Source organism: Ursus maritimus, unplaced genomic scaffold, assembly GCF_017311325.1.
Source record: "Ursus maritimus isolate PB19 unplaced genomic scaffold, ASM1731132v1 scaffold_3, whole genome shotgun sequence".
NCBI classification, from domain to species: domain Eukaryota; kingdom Metazoa; phylum Chordata; class Mammalia; order Carnivora; family Ursidae; genus Ursus; species Ursus maritimus.
The window spans coordinates 98,520,384-98,548,174 of record NW_024425563.1 but is presented as its reverse complement, the minus strand read 5'-3'; the positions used below and the strand labels follow the sequence as shown (position 1 = coordinate 98,548,174).

Here is a 27,791-nt window from a genome sequence, read left to right as displayed (position 1 = left end):
GCAACCCAGGCCGCGGCTCCGCCCGCGCTGGCGGCCGCCGAGCGGTCCGGGCTGTGGCGGTGGCGGCGGCAGCGGCGGCGGCGGCGGGAGGAGGAGCAGGAAAAGCTGCCGGGGGAGGAGGCGGAGGCGGCGGAGGCGGGCGGAGGCGGGCGGCGGCGGGCGGGGCCGGGAGAGTTTAAAGCCCAGCGAGGGGGTGGGGAGGCCGGGAGGAGGCAGGAAGGGACGCGAGTGGCGCGCCGGCGGCGGGCTCGGCTGGGAGGCCGCGGAGACCCGCGCGAAGCCCAAAGTTTGCGCGCAGCCCCTGGGCGGCGGCGCGCGGGGGCCGGGACCGCCCTGCGCGCCGCCCTCGCCCGCCCCGGCCGCGCCGAGGGTGCTGGCGCTACGCGGAGGCGGCCGAGCGGCGCCGCGGCAGGTACGGAGTTGGGCGGGGAGCGCGGCGGCAAGTTACTTTGTGGTCGGCGCAGCCGGGCCGGGAGGCGGGCGGTCCCCGCGCCGTCATTGTCTGCGCGCGGGCCGGCCGGCCGGGGACGCCGGGCGCCGCGGGGGCGCGGCGGGCGGAAGGGCGTCGCCTCCGGGCCGGGGGCTGCGGCGCTCGGCGGGGAGCCGGCGGCTGGTAGCGGGGAGCCGGCGGCGGGGGGCTAGCAAGGCGCTCCCGGCCCGGCAGCCAAGGGGCCGGGCGGCGCCTTCCCGAGCCCTCCCGTCCGACGCCGGCCGCCCGCGGGCTGGGACTGGGCCGGGAGGCTGCGTGCGCCGGGCCCTCGGGGTCGAGGCCGCCCGGAGGGTGGGCTGCAGGCGCCCCTGCAGCCCTGGGTGCGCCCGCGCCCGGCGACTGGGGCGGTGAGGCCGGGCTCTCCCCCAGCCGGAGCGTGGCCCGGCCGTGGAATCTTTTTTTTTTTTTTGGTTCTCTTCGTGGCCCCGTTACCCGCCGCCGGGGCCTAACACCAAGTTGTGGGCTCGCGGATCAGCCGCCCGCCAGCCGTGGAAATGTGATAAGAGCCAGACCGTTCGCAGAAGGAAATTTCTGATGCAACTCTCCGCCTTCGCTGGTCGCCTCTCCAAAAGCCTGCTTTGCCACTGCCCTCGAGCATGTGCGTTATGGAAATTAGGGGTGTTCTCGACTTTTGATTGTGTTCATCTTTTCTTGGGATTGGAAGAAACGCCGACTTTTTGTCATTTGCTCTGACCGAAACGGTGGGTAGCGTAGGGGAGCCACAGGTGACTTTGACCCGGTCGTGGATCTCAGCGACACATCGGAAAGAAGGCTTTCTTGCAAACGTCGTAGTCACTTTCATTCAAGAGATGCAAAGAAAAAGCCCAAACAAGTAGCGCTCGTGAGTAAATATGCATTATTGCACAACTTTCTCTGTGCTGCTGTTTACAAGGCCAGGCCCAGAACACTTTGTTTCCGAAAATGCTGATTCAGCCGTTTGCAGCCCCCGAGGTTCAGAAATGGTGCTCTATTTAACGTTTCGCTCAGTTTTACTAAGAACACATGTTGGTAGCACAGCAACAGGCGTTGACTGGGGGTTTATGGCACAAAGCTGGTGATTTTTCGCCAGAGTTGACCCAGCGTCCGCCTCTCTCTTTGCAAGAGGAGAAATAGGAAGAAGCTAGGTTTCTGGAGAAGGAACAAGTTGTGACTTATGGCCACGGCGAGGTGTCTCGGGGGGTATTTTATTAAGGAGAAGCCCTGAAACCAAATGTGTTTCCAGGAATGATGCTAAATGACTTTTTTTTTTCTGTGAAAAATCTGAACTCTAGGGTTACTGTGCATAATACTTGAGTTTTGTTGGGAACACTTAAAGAGAAGGGCCACACAGGCCAATCCCCAGATTACAGGGAGGGAATGTGAGGACAGACAGAGTTACACACCCGGCGAGTGTCTCCTGTAACTGAGAAGCAGAGCTCCGGGGACTGCTGTAGTGTTTCACAGTGTACGAGACTCCTTAGAAGCCTCCTTGCTTTCATCCTGTACAGCCCGCTAATCCCTGTTTTACAGGTATGGAAACTGAGGCTCAGGAGCTTACTTGGCATGCTGGGGTCACAGGGCCAGCAAATGACGGAGCTGTCACCAGGACCTAAGCTTTGGATTTTTTTCCCTTTTAGTCCTGTGTGTTCCATGCTTCTGCAAGAGTCCATCTGCCTCTGAAAGAGAGAAGTGGCCCGGAGGAGGTTCCTCCTTCCAGCCACACACCTGTCGAAGCAGGAGGCTCTGTTACCGCTCTGGGGGCTCCCCATCTTCCAGATTGCTGTCCTGTCACCAGGCCTTCATCGATTTGTACACTTTTTGTACTTACATCCACATTTATTTGGGGAGGAAGCTTTGATGTCATGAGTTCAATATGGCAAGTTCTGTTTAATGGAATTAAAACGGTGTTTTAATAAAAGCTGTGCATCCCTGAAGTCACCAGTTGCCCTGTTGCCTGTGGTCTGTACCACTTTTGGGGCAGTGTTGGGGTGGGCAGAATGCCTTTCCTTTGTGAGCCGGGAACCCAGAGCAGGGTGGGTTTGTGCCAGCTACTTGTTTAGGGGTTTACTGGTGGTGGCTGGCAGGATTGGAACCCAGGACACCCACAGTGACTGCCCGACTAGACAGAGCCCAAGTCAGAATCTAAGAGCTAGCACAGAACTTTGATTTTGGTGGGGTGGCTGGTCTGAGACTTCACAAGGTATAGAAACCAAACTCCTGCTTGAACAGAAGCAGCTTTTGTGCCTTCGGCTTGGTCTCAAGAGCTGTAGAAATTCTGGGTTGGTATATCTGATAAAACCTAATGCTTTGAAGGTGGCCTAATTTAAGGAACCTATTTTCTTGGAATTCTGTCCGTCTCTGCAGGGGAAGAAAAACCCACAGAGTGGTAAGGATGTTTTTGAGTCAGGGTCAGAACTCAGAGCTGAGGGGTCTGTTCTTGCAGCCGGGAGGAAGCTGGTGTCTTTGCATGTGCGCAATATCCCCGTCTGTTAAGCCAACATGGAAATGCGTGGGCTCGTGGGGAGAAAATCCTTGCCTTGTCTCAGCATTTAAGTAACCAGTCATGTTCAAAATTTAAATAAAACTTTTTCTGCTAGTGAAGATTTGTTCTCTTTAACCGGTCTTTAGTTTTTGCTCAACTGTCAAATTATGGGAAATTATGGAAGGAATTAAGACAGTGGAGCGACTTGGTGGGCGAGGCTTGGCAGTCAGGGTGCTTTGGGGATCTGGTGACCCACGAGGTCTGCGCGCTAATGGGTGTGGAGCACATCTCATCCATTCAGGCCCTGGCGGGAGTCTGATCTGTGTTCATATTTTAGCTGCACGCTCCTGGCGAGCTATCTGCTCCCCCGCCTTCTCTCTCCCTCTGGTGGGGACACCTTTGCCTTCGCTGCCCTCGTTGGCTTGGAGGAGCTTCTGAACTCCTCTCCGAGGAACGGGCTTTTGTCCCTGCTCCTGGGGATCACAGGGCCTGTTAACTGGAACGAGATGAAAGCAGGGGGAGCATAAAACCGCAAGCTCCCGGAAGGGCTGACGGCTCTTCTTTAATGTTGGGAAGAGAAATGGTGTGACTGTCCTTTGAGATGGCAACCCAGAGAGCCCTGTTCTGGCGTGACGGAAGGTCATTGCAGAGGCAGAAACCAGAGTGATTCTGACTTTCTGCTTTTGGGGTTCACCGACTCTGAGGGGATCTCTGTTTTTGCCTGTGCCGTGGCGGAGATGGCATTGAGACGGAGAGGAGCCTCGGGGCTCTGTGTCCAGGTGGAAATCGGGTGCCTGCCCAGAACTCAGGTTGTTTCATCACCACTGGATGCCACTGGGGAAACTAGAATATTACTCCTATTTTTCAATATCGAATTTATACACAGGCTTTGTAGAGACCTTCCTTGATTGTTGAGATCCTTGATTTGAGGACTGATTTGGGCTGGAGCTGCCAGAGTGGATGGTGTGTTTTGGCACCTCCTTTGGGAATGGGTGCTGGGGAGGAATCCTGCTCCGTTTCTGCTCTGCGCAGGGTAGTGGCCTGTCCTGACGTTTGCATGAGGGCTGCTCATGCAGCCCCGGGATCCAATTTGACCCCGGGATCCACTGTTTCCTGGTGCGGTGGGCCTGAGCAGGGTAACTAATAAGCTCATGGGGAACACGGGAGCCAAGGGTGTGTTTACCGGCAAGGGCTGTTGGAGTGGTGTGACCCTCTGTGTAGTGGTGACGCTTAGCTAGAGCTCGGACACCCCACTTCTGTGCACACTCAGCCTTGTCTTTGAGCAGCTTGTGTGCCTGATTATCCTGTTTTCTATTAATCCACGAGGTCTGCGAGAAAGAAGCTCTGCTTTTCATCCCTTTGCCTGCCGGTGCTTGGCGGGTGTTCTCTGCCAGACCTTGTTGAACGGACCATAACCTGCTTTGAGCACCAGTCTCTGTAAGGATCCTTTTCTGACCTACCTGTAGCAGGGTCGGCTGGAGCTCCTCACAGCTGGGATTCCAAGAGTAAAGATGGGTGGTGGAACATAGACGTTACCTGGGGGCAAAGCATTTGAACCAGAGGATAGTGAGTAACAAGGCATCCGCAGCTGGTTCCCCTGGACCAGGAACAAGAGAGGCGGAGACCCCTGGTCTCAGGCATGCGGGGTCAGGTGGCGTCTGTTGTCAGGACCCCAAGATTGGTTGGTGTCTGGAGTCTACAGAGTCACTTAGCCCGGCTGGGACAGAAATGAGCTAGGGCCCTGGATGCTGACGGGCTGACCGTGCCCCTGGGAAATGGCTCTGCGCCCCGTCCAAGGGCTGTGCTGGTGGGTGGCCCTGCATCTCCCTGAGTCCTGGCTGGGTTTTCCAGCCGGGTCAGTGAGCCCAGGCACCGGGCGCTGCAGTCTTGCCTGGTAATGTGGGCCCCGAAAGTACTTGGTATCGGAGGAGCTGCATGCATGCTGGCCCTCAGTGTTGCATCCTTATTGTCCTCTGGAAGCAAGGCTGGCAGCTGGGACCCTTTGGTGTCATTGTCACCACAAATAGAACTGCAAGGTGACCGTGCTCTGTCTGGCCCCATCTGGAGCTATCGGGCACCACCCCACCCTGGGGGGGGGGGCTCTGAGAATACAGAACTGTGAGGGATGCCTGAACACCCCTGTGTACCTTTTCTCTTGTCTTGTCACGTGGGAGCCACCAGTGAGGACCTCCCGGGCTACTGACCACAAGTCGCCTGGATCCCCCTTGAGATGCTTCTCGGGGTGCAGAGACCCTGCAGGCACTCACTTCTCTAATGAGCTGGACCTTTGGTTTGCTTATTTATTTATTTTTTTACCTATCATCCCTGGGAGTGTCCTCTCCCCACCATTTGTGAGTTGAGAACTCCCCTTGATGTACAAACTTTTCTCAGATCACATATCTAATAGTGGTCATTTTAGGAACACATGCGTCAGGAAGCTCATAGTGAGCGACTGGAAAGCTGCTACGAACTGAGGAACTTCTTTTTTTTTTTTTTAAAGATTTTATTTATTTATTTGACAGAGACAGAGACAGCCAGCGAGAGAGGGAACACAAGCAGGGGGAGTGGGAGAGGAAGAAGCAGGCTCATGGCGGAAGAGCCTGATGTGGGGCTCGATCCCAGAATGCCAGGATCACGCCCTGAGCCAAGGGCAGACGCTTAACCGCTGTGCCACCCAGGCGCCCCCGAACTGAGGAACTTCTAAGTTCAGAAGTTTGTACACTAGCCTCACGTGGACAGGAGGGCTCATTTGGTTTAAGGACGATACCTTGCTCCAAATCTGGGCTCCTGCTTGCAAATCTTGCCACCAGGTGGGGGGTTGAACTGAGTGATGTGGAAGCCCTGCTCCGGATCCTCTGTGGCCCAGCGCAGGCCAGGGTGTGTTCCCCAAGGGCCTTCAGGCTGCTTTTCCTAGGATGCTGTCCTCTCCCCCAAAATTCTGTGGGACTCATGGAAACCCGGCTAGGATGTTTCTAGAGAAATGTGAAGATGAGACCGAGGCCTACGTCTCCCCAGGGTGTGTGGGAGCTTTGGAGGAAGGATAAGGCAGGATGGGGCTCTGTGCCCCCGACTTGGACTGTCTCCACACCGGAAGCCTGGCTCTTCTCCCCACCCTGCAGCATGTAGGGCTGCGGTGGGCACAGACAGCCTCCCTAGGTAGGGGCCCATCCCCTGCTCTCCTGGCCCGCCACCATACAAGGTCCCTCCATTTGCACTGTCCCCCGGCTTCCTAATCCCTCAGCACCCGGGGCAGACCGTTATTAAATTTAGTTTGATTTTGTAATTAGAATGATCTATGTGTATGAACAGTCAGCTCCCCAGAAGTAACCAGGTTTAGTTTTTTCTATACAGATTTATCCATGTTTCTAAGCAGATGTCCCCTGTTTCTCATGTGCTTCTTTGACTTCTCTGCCTGGAAGGTGAGGAGTCCCGGCTCTGTCCGTCCGGTCCCTGTCCTGCACTTGTACATCCTGTCTCTCCGGGGACGGGCTGGGCCATCACGCACTGCTGACCCTGTGGGGGCTGAGCCGCGAGGTGCCCTGTGCTCCCGTTCCCTGTCTCGCCAGACATTGTGCTTGCTCAGGGAGTGCTTTTGCATTTGCTGGGTAGTTACCTACTCAGCACTCCCTGCCCCACGCGGAATCTTCCTTCCCCATCAACCTGGCCGCGCTCTTTGCCTTTCTCAAGGATCCCGTGACTCTTTCCTCGTTTCTTCCCACAGTGGGATGGAGAACATTCCATGGTAGCTTCCAAAAAACAGGGACCTGCCAATTCTTGAGACCTTGTGTGTCAGCAAACATCCTTGTTCTCCTCTCAGATACGTTTGTCCAAGGATAGCGTCTTAAACTGCAGATCGTTTTCCCTCAAAAATTTGAAGGATGTCGCTGTCTTTAGGCAGAATGAGGTTGAGAATGAACCTGATCTGATTCTTGATTCTTGGTATGAAACCTTCTCAGTGTTGTGGGGTTTTTTTTCCGTTTTTCTTTTTTTCCCTTTTTTCCATGTCTAGAAGCTTCTGGGATTTTCTTTTTTTTATCTTTGGAGATCCCTTGTAGAAGTGCCTTGTAGGGGGGTCTCCATCTATTGTGTGGGGTACAGCGAGGGTCCCTTCAGGCTGGAAACCCAGGTCCTTCAGGTGTGGGACATGTTTTTTAATTCTTTAATTTCTTTTCTTGTGCCTTTCCCTTTCTCTCTTCCTAGAGTGGCTTTTGTTTGTTTGTTAGGCTCTGGGACTGTTTCTCCAATTACTTCTATTTCCTGTTTTCTATCTGTTCTGTTGTTCGAGGTTGTGCAGTATGTCAGGCTAACTTTTAAAACTTTCTAGTGGATTTTAAATTTCTGTTTTAATTTTTAATCCCCAAGGACTTCTCTGATTCTTTTCTTTCAGTAGACTTTGTTTTTCAGAGCAGTTTTTAGATTTACTGCAAAACTGAGCAGAAAACAGATTTTCTGTGTGCCCCTCCCTGCCACGGATGGCCTCCCCCCACCCTCAGCATCCCCAGCAGAGCGGGGCATCTGTCAGTGAACGTACAGCGACACTCCATCATCACCAAGAATGATTATTTTTATTTTAATGGCATAACATCTTTTTTTCATAGATATGGTATTTGTTAAATTTTAAGGGGGGTATATTAATTTCTTTTTTTTTTTCTTATATAGTTCCTTTGTCAAATTTTTACATTATTGTCACATTTTTCTACACATTTGTGCCTGATATAGGCGGAAAGCAGAGCCTGTGGCAGGTGAGAGCTTACAGGTGTGCTTTATTTGGATGTCCAAGCCTGGGGAAGCAGAGGTGAAGGTGGGAGGGAGGCATGAACGAGGGCGGTGTGTGATGGGTGACTCCAGATTGTCACTGTCCCCACACAGTCCTGGGGCTGGGGCGGGCTGGAGAGGGATTCATCTTCCATTCGTGCCCACCTCTGCCTGCTGGGCCGTGGGTGCGGGCCGGTGAGTGCTGGTGCAGGCCGCGTGGGCTGACCTTCCTCATCCACGGGGCCTACCGGGTCTGTGCCCTGGTGGTCGCCCCAGCAGTGGTCAGACAGAGGCCGAGACATGTGAGGCTGACAGGGTGTGTCCAACGCACTCTGCTTAGCCTCTGTGTTTCAGGTTCAAGGCTTTGCTTAGACGTCTGGGCCCTTCTCTGACAGCCTGCTTTCAGAGGCATCCCTGAAGAGCTGACGGTGGGCCTCAGGGGACCGTTGTCTGGCTGTCCCGTTGTGTGTGGGGGGCCTTGGTGCCCACGGCTTAGGACGTTTCTTTTTGGCTGGGTAGACTGTGTGCAGAAGCCTCTTTATTGCTGACGAGGCAGGCTACTGTGGGCTCTGGGGACATCGGTAGTCCTGCATCACCTGCCCCCGGCCCACCTGTGCCCAGCGTGGTCCCAGAGGCTCAGAGACCCGCTGCTACTTCTGGAAAGCAGCCCAGTGTTCTGGTGGTGAGAGCAGGGCATTCGCCTGGCTGATGGCTGGGTGGGGTGGGGGGGATGCGGCTTCAGCTGGTCCTTTGACGGGAGTTAATGCTCTTGTCTGGACCCTGCCCTTCCTGCGCGGCCAGAGGTAAATGGTGGTTCTCCTTCCTGACACTTGGCGGGCCTGGCGGCATGTCTGGCTGTGTCTCCACTTTCTGGCCAGTGTCTGGCTCTCTTGCGTATTTGATTCAGCTTCCCCTGGTCCACTGGCTTTCCGGTTCTATACCTTTTCCAAGATCCCCTTCCTGTGGTCCCAGCGCAGCCCAGTGTGTGTTCAGTGGGTCATCTGGCACAGGCCCTGGCTTTTCAGGATCTGCTGCCTGGCGGTTTTACCTCTTGCTCTCCCACACGCCTTTAGCTGCAAGCACTGGTATTTTTTATGGGGGGTGTGGCAGAGGAGGGCCCTTCTGTCCTGTGAATCACTCTTGCCCAGGAGGCTGCACGGCCTGTGAGAGCAGGCGGAGGAGTTCACTGTGGGGGTTGAGAGCAGAGCGCAGGGGTGGATGGGACCCCTGCACCCCTTCTGGGTGTTGACTGTTGGGGAGTCACCACAGAGAGCAGCAGGGGAGCCTCAAATCTGGGTGGAAAGCAGGGTTCATCTGTGCTGGTGACTTGCTCTGTGACCTGAGGCAAGTTCATCTATCTGCACTTTGATTTCTTCTAGAATTTCAGGGTTGGTTTCTGTGCCTCAGTTTACCCTGCAGCATCTCCACTGGACGGGTGCCCATTATGGGCTTTAACACTTCGGTGGCGTGTGTGCTTCGCCTCCCCTTGCGAAGCCCAGGCCATTCACCATCTGCCAGAACCCTGAGAAAGGCTCGCTGCCCTTCGTTTTGGGTTGAATGCTCCGCTTTTGGTCCACTTTCATGGGGTCGACTTTAAAATCCTGAGAGCACGTGGTCCTGGTCGCCTGGAGCCGCTCCTGGTCAGGTGAGTATGTGCTGTGTCTTCGCCGAGTCTTCTGGGAGCGAGGGGACCCGTGGCCGGCCGCTCCTTCTTGGGAGCTGCGCGTGGTGCTGCACGTGTCTGAACGCCCTGCCCCGGTGGGCTTCCCCGCTCGCTGCTCCCTTTCCTAGCTGTGAGTGTGGTGGGGTGGCTCCGTGTCAGGGCCGCTTCCAGGTTGTTCTTACAGCCCTCTCCAGCTTCCAGCTCTTCCTGCCGTGTTCCCGGACAGACTGGCTCCGTGGTCCCGAGCAAGTCACGTATGTCCAGGCGGGTTCAGGGCCGTGTGGGCTTTGCGCATGCGCACATCCGTACACCGCTCATAGCGCACAGCCCACGCTCCCGTGTGTCCAGTCTATTAGCTTTGTGCCTCTGGTTTCAAGAGGTAGCTTCTTCCTTCCTGCTGTTCTTGCTCTGACATTTTGGAGAGGGGTGGGAGTGATCCTGGAAAACCAGAACTGGCCGGCCCTGGTGCTCACCCAGGCCCCCGGGCAGGTGAAAAGAGTGGATGTGCCCTCACGAGTCTGACTTGTGGTGGGCTGGGATTCCCCCAGCTCAGTGCTCTGCATGGTCTCACAGGTGGATAAGGAGGACGTTGTGTTTCTGTGAGCAGTGTGTGTCTTTGCCCATCAGAATGGAGGTGGCTTGTCTGGGAGGCCGCGGGGCAGTGGAAGGAGCAGGGTGTTTCTTTTGGATTGCCCTGAGAACCAGGGCTTGGCTGGTGGAGGGGCTTGCTGAAGCCTTAGGGCGTGACCCGGTCATATGGGCTTTTGGGCCATCCTTCTCCCCCCCCCCCTTCCTCAGAATGCTATCCCCTTGAAGCTGAGCATTGTGGGGCCAGGCCTGTGCTATGGGGTCTTCTGGGGCGCATGTGAAGTGGTAGGGTTGGCTCTCATTTTGGAGGCAGGGCAGTATCCCACCCTTGCCAGGATGGCTTCCCTACTTCTCCGTGTTAGAGCACGTACGGCTGTGTCTGGGGATGCTTAGGACACCAGAATCTGGTGTTCTGCACCCAAGTTTCCGAGTGGGGACGTAGCTGTGTGGCCTGTGCCCCAGCTGGTCTCGGTGGGCGCCCTAGCCTGGTCTCCCACGGTGTGCGCAGCGACCCCGTGTGGTGGGCCTGGCACAACCAGTGCTGCACCAGGGATGAGGATGCACTGCGGGCAAGCCCTGCAGTGTGGCTGCGTAGTCCTCATCCGCGTGTTGTCCAGGAAGGGCCAGGCCTGGGTGATTGGTAAAGGCGCCAGTGGTCAGCAGCTCGCTGTTCTCGCTGTGCGCTTTGGTGGCCCAGGGGCTCCCAGGGGCTGCGTCTTCTCAGAAGCGCTGCCCCCAGCCTGGTCTCCTGCTGGCCTGCAGGAGTCCAGGATCCTGTAGCCTCTGGGTGTTAGCTGTCAGCTGTCGGATGGTGTTATGTAACCGTTTCTAAGTTAATTGTTTAATATGTAACAAGTAATAACTGTACCCAGATAAACCCGTCCACTATCTCTTAGCCAAGTGGTGGGCAGTGGGTGTGGGAGCCAGCTGGAGAAATTAACAGATAAGGGTTTCCAGGGGGGAACTGGACCTTTTTCTCTGCTAAGGACAGATACCAAAGCCTGCCTGGACTTCTTTTATACCTCAGTGACATATATCGTGGGGTAGAAAAGCCCGGGATAGACACAGCTTGTCACATTGCCCCTTTCTCTCCAAATCCGCCGCCTCCGTGGAGCGCACCTGTCTGACGAGTAGGGTGAAGTGTGAGACGTTGGGGAGATTTCACACGCTTGAATTAGTTTAGCCGATCACTCCAAACACAGGTGGGACTTCCTTGCCCTCGCTCTTAGAACAATCAGATCACCTGTTCTACATGGTGATTGCCCCTTTGATCACCTGCCATTTGTCCGTTGATGGCAGGAGTCCCTGCCAGGCTGTTGACAGAGATTTTGTTGGAGGTGCCCACACATAGTAGCTATTGTCTGGGGAGGCTGCTGTCTGTGCGGCTGGACGTCTCATTCCCTGCCGAGCAAGGAAGAAGCGGGCGCCTTCCCTCACGGTTCTCTGGAAGTGTGAAAGGTGGTGAGTGACAGCCAGGATTTGACCGGTGGTGGCCCTGGAGTGCTGAGCCTCGGAGTCTGGTTAGAGGTCACCATGGCACCAGGCACTGTCTCTGCTCCTGTGCCATATGCTGGGTTGTCCCTCTGTGTAGGGGGAGCAGGCGTCACATGCCCGCACTTTAGCCTGGGACCTGCGAGTTCTGTGTGTTGGGTGGGGATGGGGGTGGGTGTGGGAGAAGGACTTAGTTTTATTCTTCTCTGGCACTCGAGAGCATAAAGCTGGTAAAGACCCACAGAAGAAGACTTAGTCCGGATTTGGAGTGCTAGGCAGCCACATGGGAAGCATGGTCGTGGGGGGTGTTAGCGCACAGCAGACTTAGGGGACTCCCTGCCTTCCCCCTGAAACAGGGATGGGACTCACTGCCTTGTAGGATGGAGGGGGCCGTGTGTTAACTGCCATGGAACGCAGGCCACAGGATTCCCACGGGATTCCAGAGTGGTGGAGTGAAAGTGTGCGTTAGGTCGTTGCATTTTGCTGGCTGTTAGTCACTCCTTGAGCCATCGCGTGAGCACCAGTCAGACCTGGGTTTCTGAACTTTTCAGAGGACCCTGCCTCTTTTGACTTTTTGCCGCAATCTGAATTCACTAATGCTCAGCCCTGGTGGTCCCACAAAAGCCGGGCAGCCCCTTGGAGTGTGGACTCGTGACGCCATAAGAATACCTTGGGAAAGTCTGCACGGACCAGAACGGATGTACCTTCCTTTCAGATGGAAGGTGATGTCCTGACAATGCCTCAGTGGAGGGATGGCTAGGAGAGACCAGGGTTTTTCACCTAGTGACCTCTGAACCTCCCCCAGGCCTTGCCCCTATCCAGGAGACCGACTTGCAGAGCTGGGATCTGGAATCCCACGTCTTTGTAAAGCAGCCAGGTGATTCTTATGGGCCCACAGCTTGAGAAGGGATGCTTGGTTCAGGAGCCGTGTTCCGGGCTCAGAAACTTGGCAGCTCCCACCTGCCAGAATTATTGTCTAATCAAAAGGTCAAGGGCAGAGTGAGGGGTGGCGGTAGGGCAGTCTGAGCCCTGTGGACCCTGGGAGGGGGTCCGGCAGAGCACGTGACAGGAGGCCATGGTGTGCCCTTCTTGTTTCTGTGTTTTACATCAGACTGAAAACGCTGGCCCAGTCCCAGGGCTCACCCGGCCCCACCCACACGGGCCTCAGAAGCACACCCTGCAGTTGACATGGCCACACCTCACATCCAAAATCAACAGGATGCACCGTATTTGCTCCTGTTCATAGAATTCATAGGGGTTGAAAATGACTCAGAGTCCTAACCCATCCCAAACCCTAAAAGTACCTGAACCCTTTCCACGAAGGCTTATTCTGATGGATTTGGGGAAAATATTCCCCTTCCCTCCTCCCACGTGGAGTGGGCTTGGTTCCTCCCCAGCTGGTAGGGGCTGAATTAGAGGATTATGCGGAGCAGTGATGCCTATTATGTATGGGGCCAGTAGGTGTGTACTGAACCCCTTTGCTTCTGCCTTGCCTTTTGTCCTCTGTCTCTTTGGGCAGGGAATCCAGGACTCTCTAGAACCTTCCTGGTCCGTGGGGAGCTGAGCTCTAGATGCTCCCAGCTCTAGTCTGATATCAGGGAAGGAAGGCAGGCCTGAGCGCGTGGGTGGGACCTCTAGGTCCCCGCCAGTTCTCCTAGTCCTCATCGCAATTGACTTCTCTGCAGAATGGTGCTGGCAGCTGGGCTCTGGTTATTTGCCTTCGCCGCCAACGGCTGGAAGCTCTCAGCACCTGTTTTCAAACGCTCAAGTGGGAGGAGGGCTTCAGGAGTGCGCTGGATGGGTTTGCACAAGGACCCTGGGAATCATTCACTCAGCAGGTGTTGGAGGAGCCAGCGTGTCCCCTCCGTGCGCTGCCATCCCGCTCCTGCTGAGCATAGTGATGTCCATGGAGGAATGGACAGTGAGCAGAGGGGGGTGTGGCTGAGGGTTGGCTCAACAATAAAGAAATGGTCCCCATGGATTTTTCACTTGTTTTCCTGGAGGGAGCTAACAGCTGTCAGTATTGACCCAGGTTTGGGATTAACCGTGTCCGACAACAGTACTTAAACTGGAAGGGGCATGTGAGTTGCCCCAGGATCTTGTGACCAGGCCCATTCCAGCACAATAAGTCTGGGGTGCGGCCCGGGGCCCCATGTATGCTGCGGGTTGGAGCCACGCTTCATGGACTAAGGTCATCATACGTTTGTTCCATTATATCTCTGGTTTCTTCTCTAAAATTCTCTGAAAAGGCTGCTTAACCTGGTGAGAGCTCTTCTTACTCACGCTATTACTTAATCTAGGAATTCTGCCAGAAATTTTTCAGCTATTAGCCCTCCGTGACTGTAAATGGTGTTCTTAAATGCATCCATACTTTATTCCATTATTAAAATATTTGCCCAGAGTCCCACTTTGACATTTACTTGGATTCTGTGGGTTTTATTCGGCGGTTTCTCTTTTGTTTCTGATGAAAGAAAACTTAAAGTTTGAAGCCTTTGGAATCTTGCACGGTCTGGAAGCCCTACCTGTCTTCATCCTAAGAGTGCGGGATTTGTGTCCCATTGAGTTTGTAAGCCCTAGGGCCCCAAGCAGTGGGGAGAGACTCTCCCGCCAGTGTCCCCGGGAGGCCGCCCACCTTCTGCCATCCTGAGCTCTGCTGTCTGGGGGAAGGTGGGCAGGGTCGTCGCTCCCAGTTAGGGAAGAGGACATGAGTGCCCCAGCTTCTTTCTTACTCACCTGGGAATCTCTGTTGTGTGTGTCAGCCTGTACTCTGGGCACCAGCTCTTCTTCCTTCCGCCTTTTGAAAAATTCCACCACCTAAAGCTTTCCTGGGATCGTGGGCCCTTTGAAATGTTTGTCTTCCTGCCTCCCCTCGTGTTGCTCAGCAGGGGCATTGATGGAGCCCATGGGGCTTTGAATGCCCTTCCTTTGTCAGCCTTTATCCAGCGTCTCCGTGCTTGTGGTGATGGTGGACAGCTTAGTGCTTTCCCGAGGGCTAATAGATGCCTCAGAGCTAATAATATTCCTTGGCCAGATGTGCTTGGAAATGTCGGGGTAGATAAAGCTCGTTTCCTGTGGCAGAACTTTCAGAAAATTCAGTGCGACACTCCAAAGGGAGGATAAATTATGCTGGTTCCAAATTTGGGGGGCACGATACCCTTTGGGCTGATTGCGTCACAGGGCTAGTCTTTTATAGAGTTCTTTCATAAAAACAGCTTTATAGAGAGATAATTCACACACCACAGTTTCCCCAATTAAATTTTAAGTGTACAAGTGATGTGTGCAATTAGTGTGTGTGTGTATGTGTAGATACATGTAATATATATGATGCCCAGTACTGTATTCACAGGTATGTGCAACTGGCACCAATTTTATTTTATTTGTTTTTTTTTTTTTTTAGATTTTATTTATTTATTTATTTATTTATTTATTTATTTATTTAGCATGAGCAGGGAGAGGGACAGAGAGATGGAGAGAGAGAATCTCAAATGGGCTCTGCACTTGAACCCATGACCCTGAGATCCTGACCTGAGCCAAAATCAACAGTTGATCGCTCAACCGACTGAGTCACCCAGGCACCCTGAGCCACCATTCAATTTTAGAACAACTTGGTTATTACTGTCATTCCGTTACCCCCACCACCCCTCAGCAACCACTAACCTCTTTTCTGTCTCTGGATTTCCCTGTGGGGGATAGTTCTACTAGTGGGTTCCTATGGTAAGTGGGCTTTGGGCCTGGCTTCTTTCATTTCTCATCATGTTTTCAAGATTCGTCCATGTTGTGGTGGCAGTTGGTACATCATTGCTTTTTATGGCCGAATAATACTCTGTATGTATACGCCATCTTTTGTTTATCCATTCAAGTGTTGATGGGTATTTGGATTCTTCTTACCTTGTGACTGTTGCGAATAGTGCTTTTACAAACATCAGTATACAAGTACCCATTTGTGTCCTTGCTTTCAGATTTTTTTTGGGTGCATACCTAGGTGTAGAATTGCAGGATCTGATAGTAATCCTATTTTTAGTGTTTCTGAGAAGCTGCCGGACTGTTTTCCATAGTGGCTGCACCATTTTGCGTTCCCACGAGCAGTGGACAAGCATTCCGGTTTCTCCCCATCCTCATCAATACTTGATGTTTTCTGATTCTTTAAACAAATAATAACTGTCCCGATAGGTGTAAAGTGCTGTCTCATCAGGGTTTCAGTTTGCATTTTGTTGTTGAGTTGTAGGAGCTCTTTATATATTCTGTGTATTAATCCCTTATTAGATATATGATTTGCAACTGTTTCCCTTTCTGTGGGTTATCCTTTCACTCTCTCGTCCTTTGACGCACAAAAAGTTTTTAATTTTGATTAAGTTCAGCGTCTCTGTTTTATTCTTTTGCTTCCTTTTCTTTCAGTGTCTTATCCAAGACCTTATTGCCACATTCAAAGTTGTGAAAATTTCCCATTTTCTTCCAAGAGTGGTATAGTTTTAGATTTTGGATTTAGGACTACGATCCATTTTGAGTTAATTTTTGTTCATGATGTAAGGTGAGGGTTCATTTCTTTGTTTTGCATGTGGATATCCAGTCTTCCCAGAGTGATTTGTTAAAGAGACTGTCCTTCCCCATTGAATGGTCTTAGCACCCTTGGTAGAAATCAACCCACCATAGACACGAGCATTGATTTCTGGGCTCGTTACCCTAATCCATCAGTCTTTGTGTTTGTCCTTAGGCCATATGACACTGTTTTGATTACCATAGCTTTGTAGTAAGTTTTGATATTAGAAGTGTGAGTTCTCCAACTTTGATCTTCTTTTTCAGTATTGTTTTGGCTTTTTGGGGTACCTTGAGAATCCATATAAATTTTAGGCAGCTTTTTATATTTCTGCAAAAAGTGTTGGTGGGATTTTGATGGGAACAGCTTTGTATCTGTAGGCCGTTTTATCTTAGTGGTAACAAGTAAGTCTTCCAATCCATTAACACAAGGTATATTGTCTTATTTAGGTCATCCTTGTATTCTTTTTTAAAAAATATTTTATTTATGTATTTGAGAGAGAGCAATAGAGAAAGCATGAGTGGGGGGAGGAGCAGAGAGAGAGAGAGGGAAAAGCACCCCACTGAGCGGGGAGCCCAAGGTGCGGTTGAATCCCAGGACCCTAGGATCATGACCTGAGCTGAAGGCAGATGCTTAACTGACTGAGTCACCCAGGCACCCCGAGGTCTTCTTTGTATTCTTATAGCAACATTTTATAGACTTCAGTGTTACAACTCTTTCACTTTTTGTTAAATTTTTTCCTAATTATTGTTCTTGGTGCTACTGTAAATGGAATTATTTTCTTAAATTTCATTTTTGGATTGTTCATTTTATATAGAAAAACAGCTGTTGATTTTATATCCTATAACCTTGATGAATTCATTTATTCATTCTAATAGTTTTATGTGTATCTGCAATCTTTAGAGTTTCCTGCATACAAGGTCACATCATCTGGGAATAGAGATAACTTTAGTTTTTTCTTTCCAATTTAGATACCATGTATTTATTTTTCTTGCCTAATTGCTCTGGTTAGAGCTTCCAGTACTATGTTGAATAGAAGTGATGAAAGCAGGCCTCCTTGACTTACCCTTTTTTTTTTTTTTTAAGATTTTATTTATTTATTCGACAGAGATAGAGACAGCCAGTGAGAGAGGGAACACAAGCAGGGGGAGTGGGAGAGGAAGAAGCAGGCTCATGGCGGAAGAGCCTGATGTGGGGCTCGATCCCATAACACCAGGATCACGCCCTGAGCCGAAGGCAGATGCTTAACCACTGTGCCACCCAGGCGCCCCTTATTTATTTATTTTTGAGAGAGTGAGTGAGCGTGCAGGAGCTGGGGGGAGGGGCGTAGGGAGAAGGAGAAGCAGACTCCCCACTGAGCAGGGAGCCCGACACAGGGCTCTATCCCAGGACCCTGAGATCATGACCTGAGCTGAAGGCAGATGCTCAACCATCTGAGCCACCCCGGCGCCCCCTTCTTGACTTATTCTTGATCTTAGAGGGAAAGCTTTCACTCTTCTGCCTTTGAGTATGCTGTTAGTTGGGGATTTTTCATATGTGAAAAACTATCATGGTTAGAGTTTCCTTCGGCTATGGTCTGGATGTTTGGTGTCCTCCCAGAATTCATATGTTGAAATCCTAGTAGGTGGGGGCCTTCAGGAGGTGATTAGGTCATGAGGGTGGAGGCCTCAGGAACGGGATTAGTGCTTTTGTAAAAGAGATCCCACAGAGCTCTCTAGCTCCTTCTGGCCTGTGAAGGTATGATGAGAGGTCTGTGACCTGGAACAGAGCCCTCCCTCGATGGTGCCGGTATGCTGCTCTTGGATTTCTAGCTTTCGGGAACTGTGAGCAATAAATTTCTGTTCTTTATAAACTGCCCAGTGTGTGGCACTTTGTCATAGTAGCCTGAACGGACCATGACATCTTCTGTTCCTAGTTTATTGAGTGTTTGTGTCAAGACAGGGTGTTGAATTTTGTCAAGTGCTTTTTCTTCGTCAAGTGAGATGATTATGTCGGTTTTTCCCGTTCATTCTATGAATGTGGTGTGTTCTCTTGATTGGTTTTTGTAGGTTGAAATTCCTCGAACAAATCCCACTGGTCAGGTGTGTCATCCTTTTAATATACTACTGAATTCGGTTTACTAGTGTTGCGTTTTGTTGAGGATTTTGCATCAGCGTTCATCAGCGGTACTGGTCTCTAGTTTCCTTGGAGTGCCTTTGGCTTTGGTGTCCGGGAAATGCTGGCTTTACCGAATGAGTGGGAAGTGTGTCCTCTGGAGCTTTTGGAATCTTTTGAGAAGGGTTGATTTGAATACTTCTTCACATGTTTGGTAGAATTCTTCAGTGAAGCCATCCAATCCAGGGCTTTTCTTTGGTTATTGATTTAATCTCCTTACTCGTTCCCGATCTACTTGAGGTCTTTCTAGTTCCTCATGATGTTGTTTGGGTAGATGGTGCATTTCTAGGAATCCGTCCATTTCATCTATCTTATCCCATTTGTTGGCATGCAGTTGTTGATAGTTCTCTCTTATAATCCATTTTATTTCTGTAAAATTGCAGTGTGCCCACTTTCATTTCCAATTATAGTAATCTCGAGTGCGCTCTCTTTTTTCTTAATCAGTCTAGCTAGTGGTTTGTCAATTTTGTTGATCTTTTCAAAGAAAAAGCTTTTGGTTTTGTTGATTTTCTCTGTTGTTTTTCTCTTCTGTGTTTTATTCATCGTTGCTCTGATCTTTACCCTTTTCTTCCTTCTGGCGGCTTTTGGTTTAGTTCATTCCAGGTTAAGCAGGCTCCAGGCTCACCATGGAGCCCAACGCGGGGCTTGAACTCACGACCCTGAGGTCAAGACCTGAGCTGAGGTCAAGAGTCAGATGCTCAACTGACTGAGCCACTCAGGTGCCCCAGTTGTTAAATCTTTTTGATGAATTGACCCTGTTTTCAATATAGAATGTCCTTCTTTGTTTTTCTAAAAATTTTCACTTAAAGTGAATTTTGGCTGATGGTGAAATAGCCATCCGAACTCTCTTTTTTGTCACTGTTAACACAAAATAATCTTTTTCTGTCTTTTCACTTGGAACCTGATTGTATCTTTTGTTCTAAAGTGAGTCTCCTGGAAACAGCATATTGTTGGATTGTGTGTCTTTATTTTTTTCCATCCTGCCAATCTCTGCCTTTTGAGGATTTAATTTATTTACATTTAATTACTGATAGTGGCTATTTTGCCAGTCTTTGTGTGCTTGGGGGGGGTGTACATCTTACAGCTTGCTGTCCTTTGTTTCTCTAGAATCCTCTCTTATAACTAATGCTTTAAGGAAGGCTGCTTAGATGTGAACATTCGTAGAGTAAGTTATATTTAGAAGAACCTTTTACAGAACACCAAAACTTGTATTGGTCGTCACGGTGCTCTTGGAGCCTAGTGTTGTGGTTGCTATGCTGGATAGTGGAGAGGTGTCTGCATTTTCTAGTTGACTCCAGAAACTGCTTGCATAAGACATCCTGCTGCCGTTTGAGAAGGGGGGGCTGGTGGCGGATTGCTTCCTCTGCCTGGCACTGGGTTTACCTGGCTTGCTTTTGACCCTCAGGACAACCCTGCAAGCGAGGGAGAGTCTCCCTTCTATAGATGGGGAGGTGGGATCCCTCCTGGTCACAGGCCTCGTTCGGGGTCAAGCAGGCATGAGTGGATGGAAGGGTAAGACTTGTCCTCAGAGAGCTTTGGGTCCCAAGTCCCAGGTTCTTTGTTCTCCTGAGAAGGGAGAAGGGAGGGGTAGTGGGTTTCCACCAAAGGCCCACCTGCTCAAATGAATGAAGATATGTGTGATAAGAGGAAGGACTTTGCCCACACATGTTGCTTCTTTGTTCTCAGCATTTTAAAGATTTTATATATTTATTTAAGAGAAAGAAAGAGCGTGAGCGAGCCCAGGAGCAGGGGCAGAGGGAGATGGAGAAACAGATTCCCCATCGAGCAAGGAGCCCACATGGGGCTCCATCCCAGGACCCTGGGATCATGACCTGAGCCAAAGTCAGACACTTAACCAACTGAGCCCCCAGGCGTCCTGCTCTCCACATTTTATTTTTTATTTTTATTTATTTATTTATTATTATTATTTTTTAAGATTTTATTTATTTATTCGACAGAGATAGAAACAGCCAGCGAGAGAGGGAACACAAGCAGGGGGAGTGGGAGAGGAAGAAGCAGGCTCCTAGCGGAGGAGCCCGATGTGGGGCTCGATCCCAGAACGCTGGGATCACGCCCTGAGCCGAAGGCAGAGGCTTAACCGCTGTGCCATCCAGGCGCCTCATGCTCTCCACATTTTAAATATCAAAGGCAAATAAGTTAATTCATTTCAGGGTGCCTGGCAGATAGCTGGTCTTCAGCAAACATTTAATTTCCTTTTGCTGGAGGTGTTTTGCAGGAGAGATCCTGGGTTCTTGACAGTCCCGGGATCTTGCATTCAGGATGGTCTAGAGGCAGTGAAGTTTGGGAACACAGTATTATTTTGCCCTGTGCTGTCAGGTAGTATGTGTTCTCCTTTGTTTTCAGGTGTGGTGGCCGCCTCCTAGTTTTGAATGTGGTTGCCAAGACCTTGGGTTTGGAATGGCCTTTTGGAGGCAGGGAACTGATCTTGTACCAGGCCTCGCACAATTGTACTCCTTTTTTATTTCTCACAGTGTTCGAGGTCGTTGGATTGCTACAAAGGTGGAGGTCGTCACCTGAACAGATGTACGTCTGCGTGGCGAACTCACTTAGCCTCCGGTCCTTCTGGTGTCAAGTTTTGGACACACATGTGCCATTTGATTCATTTGACTTTTTAGGTACCTCTCAGGGTTGGTTTGGGCCTGCAGTGGTGAGCACGGTAAGCTCGGTGCATGGGTTTCTTTCCTTTCCCCGTGCACAGTAGCGCGTCCTTATGGATAGAAATAACAGGCATTACGAAGGTCCTTGGCCCATTTAGCAGAGTCAATCTCACGTCCTCAGGTCAGAAATAGATCCTCTTTCCCCTTAAGCGTGTGCTCAGTCCTGGGAGGTAATCCTGCAGTGGGTGAGAGTGGGGCGCTGTCTGCCCCGGGGGACACTGTGTCCCTCCCTGTCCCCCGCAGCGTGTCACCTCCGGCTGCGGGGTCTGGTCTTCCACGTCGGACGGACACTTAAAACCCAAGGAGAGGAGCAGCCTGGACCAACGTTATGGAGAACGTGTCGGGGGGAGATCTGTCCAAGTGCCCTGGGTGCCCTGAGTGTACCGTCGAGTTCAGCCCAGGTTTCTCCTGGGAGAGGCAAGGGCAGAGAGTGTTGCTCTGGTGTCTGTAGGAGCCCTGGGGAGGCTGCCCGTCCTGCAGAACTCTGCTAGGAAACTGGAAATACTGGACGTGTGACATTTTCTCTCTGTCCCTGTTTGGTGGCTTATTCCAGAGGCAGGGAAGAATGTTAGGAATGGCTTCCAGCTGTGCGTCTTGCCACAGTCCCTGCAGGACAGGCCTTTGGGGAGTACAGTTGAGCAGTTACTCTTCAGAGGTGCTCCCCCCTCCGATTTGCCCCCCCCCCCAAGGGAGTGCCCTCATTTATTTTCATGGCCCTGTCTCAGGTGAACCGTTCTGAAACACAGTTATCATTGTTCGGGAAATCTTTCCTGATTGATGGCCTCTGTAAGGGCTCCTGTTCCCCAAGAGCTTTGGTTTCTGTGCAAGTGTGGCAGGTGGTGGTGCAGGCTGTCCCGGGGGCCATCCAAGTGCATGTCCTGGGCGCCAGGCAAGGCCGCTGTCCCAGAGGCATCCCCTGCCCCCTGAGGGTCTGCGAGGGCTGTCGAGGGCTGTCGAGACTGCAGGCCTTACACATTCGCTCCCAGGACCCACTTCACACCCTTAAAATGACTGGTGACCCTACAGAGCCCATGTTTTTGTGGCTGTGTATATTGATCTTTGCTGTTGCGAAGACACATTTACAAAATACTTATTCCTCCATAAAAAGAAGAATAAATTTGTTATATGTAAACATAAGGACTATTTTTTAAGAAAAAAATAGCTGTATTTTCAAATAATAAAAGTAATGAGGAGGGTGTTGTCCTTTTACACTTTGTAAATCCCTTTAAGATCCGGCTTAACAGAAGGCAGCTGGGTTCTCAAACCTGCTTCTGCATTTGGTCACCTGTCCTGTGCCTCCAGGACACCCCAGCATGCGCTCGGCAGGGAGAGGCCCTGGGTTAGTATCCTCAAGGGGGTTTTGATGTTGCCCTTGGCACGTGAGGTCGGTCGGAGCCGGGGCTCCCGTGAGAGGCTGCTGTGGTTGGAGACGCAGATGCAGGGTGTGGCAGGGGTGCCGGGATGCTGGGGTCTCTCCGAGCGGGCCCTGCAGCACCCCCTCCCTGGTGAGGAGGACCCTGTGGCTCATCTCTTGTGTCTCTTGTGTCCGCTGTAGCTCAGGGATGCCCTGAAGACATGAGGCCCCTAGTTGTTAGGCACCAGATGAGGTGGGGAGCCCTGGGCTTCAGTCTTCAGTATTCGTGTTCTTTCAGGGGCTACAGTGCGGATACTGTGGGGAGATGGTGGTGTGAGCGGCTGGTGCCCCCTCGATGTGTGTTCCCTGAGGGGTCGGCTTGGGTGTGGGGTGTGGATAGAAGCTCTGTCCGGCCCACGTCCAGGGCTGTGAGACGTGGGGTGATTCGGTGACTGCTGTTCGCTGAGCCTGGGCCGTGCACCTGCTGTTGCTGGCTGTGCAGATCGTAGGGCAGAGTTCCTGGCCTGTTTCCCCACGGGAAACTTGAGTGTCTGCAGAGGAATCCGACACAGGCGTCACGCTGAGGGCCCCCCAGAGCGCTTCGGAACAAGAGTGAGGCCGCCACTTTGTACGTGAGGTGCAGAAGGTAAGCTGAGAGGGGAGAGGGGCAGAGTGACCCGGCTCTGTCCCTCCTCTGACCTGGCCAAACTGCCCGCAGAAGGCTCGGGGCTCCGCAGCCTCAGCCAGCACTCAGACCCAGAGCCTTGGAGTCAGGGTGGGTGAAGCCGGCCAGGAGCTCACTGTGCAGACAGACAGACTGCAAGTGGAGGGGATGTGGGTCCTGGCCCTGAGACCTGTCTTTCTCTGTCGGCTTACATTTTTTATTCACAATGCTTCTGATGCTAGATGTCGGCTCTACACATCTCCAGACAGCAGCGGGATGGCCTGTCACTCTGTGCGGCCCTGACGCTGCCCCCCATGGAGTTTGTCAGACCCCACGGTTCTAGGGCTCAAGACGGCGCCATAAGGGGCCCCCACTTCAGATGCCAGCTGAAGTCCCAGGCCCCTGTACTTCTGACCGGATGAGTCTAAACTGGGGGTATGACCCTCTTAGGTTTGATAGTTTGCTACAATGGCTAATGGAATTCAGGAAGGCACTTTACTTACATTTGTAGGTTTTTTATAAAGGCTATAACTCAGGAACAGCCAGATGGAAGAAACGCATAGAGTGAGGTGTAGGGGAAGGGGGCACGTGCAGCTTCCACAATCTCCCTGGGAGCTCCCGGCACCCCAGAGTGCTCACCCACCTGGAAGTCCCCGAACCCCGTCCTTTAGGGGTTTTGTGGAGGTTCTCTTAGGTGGGCATGATTCATCAGCTCCTTGGCCTTTTGCAGGTAGCTCAGTCTAGCCCCTGTCCCTTCCCTGGAGCTCATGAAGGCAGGGAGAGTTGCACGTCCTAACCATGCCTGGTCTTTCTGGTGACTGTCTAGCTGCCATCCTGAGGGGATCCAGGGGTCCCAGCCACCTGCTTCATTAGCATACGAGACACTCATCACTCCGGAGGTTCCGGGAGTTGGAGGAGCCGTGGGCTGGGAACTGGGATAAGGACCAAGTATTTGTTGATTATACCACGCAGGTGACGCGTGACAAGCCGTAGAGCGTATCCGGGGTGTTGAGCGCCCGGCAGCTTGGGAAGTGTGAAGGGGAGGCCAGGGACGTGAGGAATACGTGATCGCTGCTGGAAAGGAGAAGTGTTTCAGTCGCTGACGCAGGTGGCGTTAGTCAAAATGAAGGACAGATTCCTTCACAGGTCTCAGCTCCGGCTTTTCTCCTGGGAGGCCCCCTGTGGGGTGCGGGGGCGCCTGCCTCTCTGGGCATTTGGCAGCACGATTTTGTGGACGGCAATGGAATTCTAAAAGGATTTAGATTAATTTTAGTAATTTTTATAGAGAATTTTTTTTTTCCCTTTAAAGATTTGTTTATTTGAGGGGCGCCTGGGTGGCTCAGTTGTTAAGTGTCTGCCTTCGGCTCAGGGCGTGATCCTGGCGTTCTGGGATCGAGCCCCATATCAGGCTCCTCCGCTGGGAACCTGCTTCTTCCTATCCCACTCCCCCTGCTTGTGTTCCCTCTCTCACTGGCTGTCTCTCTCTCTGTCAAATAAATAAATAAATAAAATCTTTAAAAAAAATTTGTTTATTTGAGAGAGAGAGAGAGAGAGTACGAGAAGGGGGAGGGGCAGAGGGAGAGACCAAATCCCAAGCAGCCTTGCGGCTGAGCGCAGAGCCTGTCACGGGGATGGATCCCAGGACCCTGAGATCACAACCTGAGCCGCAACCAAAGGTCAGAGGCTTAGCGGACCTCACCACCCAGGAGCCCCTATAGGAGGCCTTTGGAAATTCCTCTGTCCTGACTGTTTTACCAGCTCAGATCACCAGGAAGAGGAAAATTGAATAATGGAATATGAAGTGTGGGTTTCAGTTGGTGGAGCTGAGGTCTGGATTCACTTTTCAGTGGATGACCCCGCCTTGTCCCCAAGACTCCATTCGCCTGAGGAACAGTGATATTTGGAGGTGCACTTTCCTCCCCTCGGAGGCGAGCTCTGTGTGGCGTGGTTTGCTGGACAGCAGCTGCCCCAGTGGCCCCTGGGGTGGGTTTCTGTCCTCTGACTGTGAGTGGGGCTCTCCTTTGTCCCTTTCCCTTCGCCTCTGGTCCAGGGGTCAGACTTTCCCAGACAGAAGGAGGACCTGCTCTCGGGTCAAGGATGTGTGAATAGCTGGGATTCCTTTGAGAAGTTAGCAGTGGTGTAGGCCGTTCCTCATGGGGATTATCAACAGCTGGGCGTCCCCTGCTAGACACCCGAGAACAAGTTCCCTTGGGACGTGTTTCCACATGCTCATGCAGTTTTTGCAGAACGGATAAAAGCAGTGATTGGCCATACATGCCACAGACTGTTGTTCTTTCCATGTTTTCCTTGCGGGGTGTTGACCAAGGTTTGGCCGCGCTCCTGCATCTTGTGTCGATTGCCCCAAGAAACAGGGTTAGGGACCATCTTCTAGATGGCTCTGTAGTTGACAGAGCTAATCAGGATGGAGAACGTTGTGAGCCCTCAGTAATGTTTATGGAGTGAATTAATGAAAAAGTCATGACTTTCAGGACGAAGGTAAACATGGAATGATTGTTACAGAAGGTAACACAAGACGTTCGGTGCCTGCTGTGAACTCTAGGGCTTCTAAGAGCCTTAGGATGGTGTCCTGCGGAAAATTGCCAAGGGTTGCTCAGTGTTCCGCCTGTCACCGGACAGCCACCTGTAAGTGGGACGGGTGATGAGAGGTGGCCCGCCGAGGGCGTCTGTGACACAGTTGCTTTGTCTGATGTTTGGAAAGCAGAAGACCTTTTTTTTTTTTCTTTTCTGTAAGTTTTGTTTATTTATTTGAGAGAGAGTGTGTGCACATGGGCAGGGGCGAGGGACAGAGGGAGAGGGAGAAGCAGACTCTCCGCTGAACAAGGAGCCCACGCGGGGCTCCATCCCAGGACCCTGGGATCGTGACCTGAGCCAAAGGCAGACGCTTCACTCACTGAGCCCCCCAGCCACCCTGAAGCAGAAGACTTCTCCACCCAGATAGCTCTTACTCCTGGCCCTGACACAGGAGCAGGCGCCCGAGGCTCTCCTGGCACCGATACGGAACCTGAGCTTCAGAGAGCTTCGTGGGGGTTTCCGCCACTTGCTCAGCGGGTCTCCTGAGTCCCAGGCAGATGGAACAGGGTCAAGGGCAGGCAGACCTGGGCTCCTGGCATGTGACAAGGGAGTGAAACAGTAGATGGGGAAGGACAGAAAGATGTGGCAAGTGGCAAGAGGGTTAGCTCCCTGCTGGTCACCCCGTTTGTCACCCCGCCATGGGTCACGTCCATGAACAGGAGATGACGCGTCTGTCACAACCCGTCAAAGTGGGCTTGCTGGGAGGTGGAATCTACGAGATGCACATTGGTAGGGTCATGTAGGAACTGTTCTTCAGGTCCTAAGACAGACTTTGAACGTGGCCGTAGGGTCCTTCAGAGGGAACGGCTCTCGGGGGCCACCACCCTGCCACTCCTGAGTAGAATGAGCAGGCATGAAGGCCTGCTCTGCGTGTCTGAACAGAACATTCTGTGTTCTGCAGAGTCCCTGGGTGTGAGTGTCCTGAGCTGGTGACCGTGTGGCCAGAGGAGATCCGGTTCAGGGAGGAGTGTGAGACTGTTGGGTCTGTGCAGAATGGGGGGGTATTTCTATGTCCACCCTTGTCTTTCCTCTTTTTCTTGTTGTTTTTTTCCCTAACTTCCTGAAGGAAGAAAGAAAATGCAGAAGAAAGGAAGGAAGGAAAACAAAACAAAGAAAAGAGAGGGTCAGAGTCCTTCGCATTTCTAGAAGCTTCTGGGCTGTTCTCCATTCATGTGACTTGCCCGAAGCACTTAATGGCCTCATTGTTTTCCGTTGGAGAGCTGTGATTTCTCTGGCATTCCTAGAAAGGGGAGCGGGCAGAGCCAGCCACGGGCCAGGGAAGGAAACTGTGCTTGAGAGTCATGAGGGACTCAGGATGGGTTTTGGGGTGAGGAGTGGGAAGGGGGGAGAAGCAGCAGGACCACTGGTCTGAAGCTTGACAAAAGCACTTTTTATTAGGAAGTTCAATTCTAGAATTGTGGGATTCCCGTTCTTTCTTGCAAACATTCAAACACAGAGTAAAATAGAGTGAAGGTCCCAGCTGCGCCCTCTGAGCCATCAGATTGGCCTCCCTCCCGGTCACTGATGGTCTTTGTCCTCCTGGGTTCTTTTCTGCCATGAATTCAGGTGAATTCGTGGACCTGTTTGTCACTTTCCTCTTCAAGGCTGCCTTTGGCCAGTTCATCGAGAAGCACCTTTCGGGATTTGCATCATTTAATCCTGGCGTGAGGGAGCTGGACGGGGAATTGAGCTACAGCGCGGCTGGGTGTGTCTGCCAGGCCGGAGGGGTCCTGGGCAGAGGAGCAGGGCTGAGCAGGGTCTGGGTGCAGAGCGGGAAGGAGGGGAGGACATCCCAGAGGGAGGGCGGTGTCTGAGCCCCTGGAGGAGGCTGGTGGGTGAGGCAAGCTGGGGGTCCGAGGGGAGGTGGGGCCCCTGGCTCAGGTCTGGCTGCTGTTGGGTGTGTCCGGGTGCATCTGAAGCTGGCTTGAGGAGGGCGCGGGTGCAGCGGGTGCTGAGGCTGGTTCCAGGTCGGATGATCGCGGCAGCCTCCTGTTGGCAGCAGAGAGGGGAGGAAGGTAGCGGGTGGAGTCCCTGTGCTTCTGCAGCCAGAGCACCTGCACCGCTGGACGGCAGGCGCGGGAGGGAGGTGTGAGGATGGGGGGTGCCCGGGTGGCGCCGGGCACGGGAGGGGGGCAGGGACAGGTGTGTTTGCCTTGCTTCCAGTTATTTTTTCGCCCAAAGTTCTTTGCTTGTCCTTTGACTTTGTGGAGAGGGCTTGGTGCTGTGAAGGGCTTGGATTTTCCTTCCTGGCTTCCAGGGTGAGAATCTTCAGAAGATCTTCCTCACCCAGATTTCGTAACGTTCTTCTTCCGTGTCTTCTCTTATTATGTTTTATGATGATGAAATCATTTGTCTGTTGGGAATGGT

General features: G+C 52.2%; 1 protein-coding gene across 1 annotated transcript in view; it reads left to right on the top strand.

Annotated features, from left to right (window-relative positions):
- Nucleotides 1–944: 944 nt before the first annotated feature.
- The window catches only part of GRB10 (growth factor receptor bound protein 10), a 177,119-nt gene continuing 150,272 nt past the window's right edge, over nt 945–27,791 (top strand). The window contains exon 1 of the mRNA XM_008703457.2: nt 945–1,331. The gene's annotated coding sequence lies outside the window, so the exon portion shown is untranslated. The remainder of the gene's footprint in view (nt 1,332–27,791) is intronic.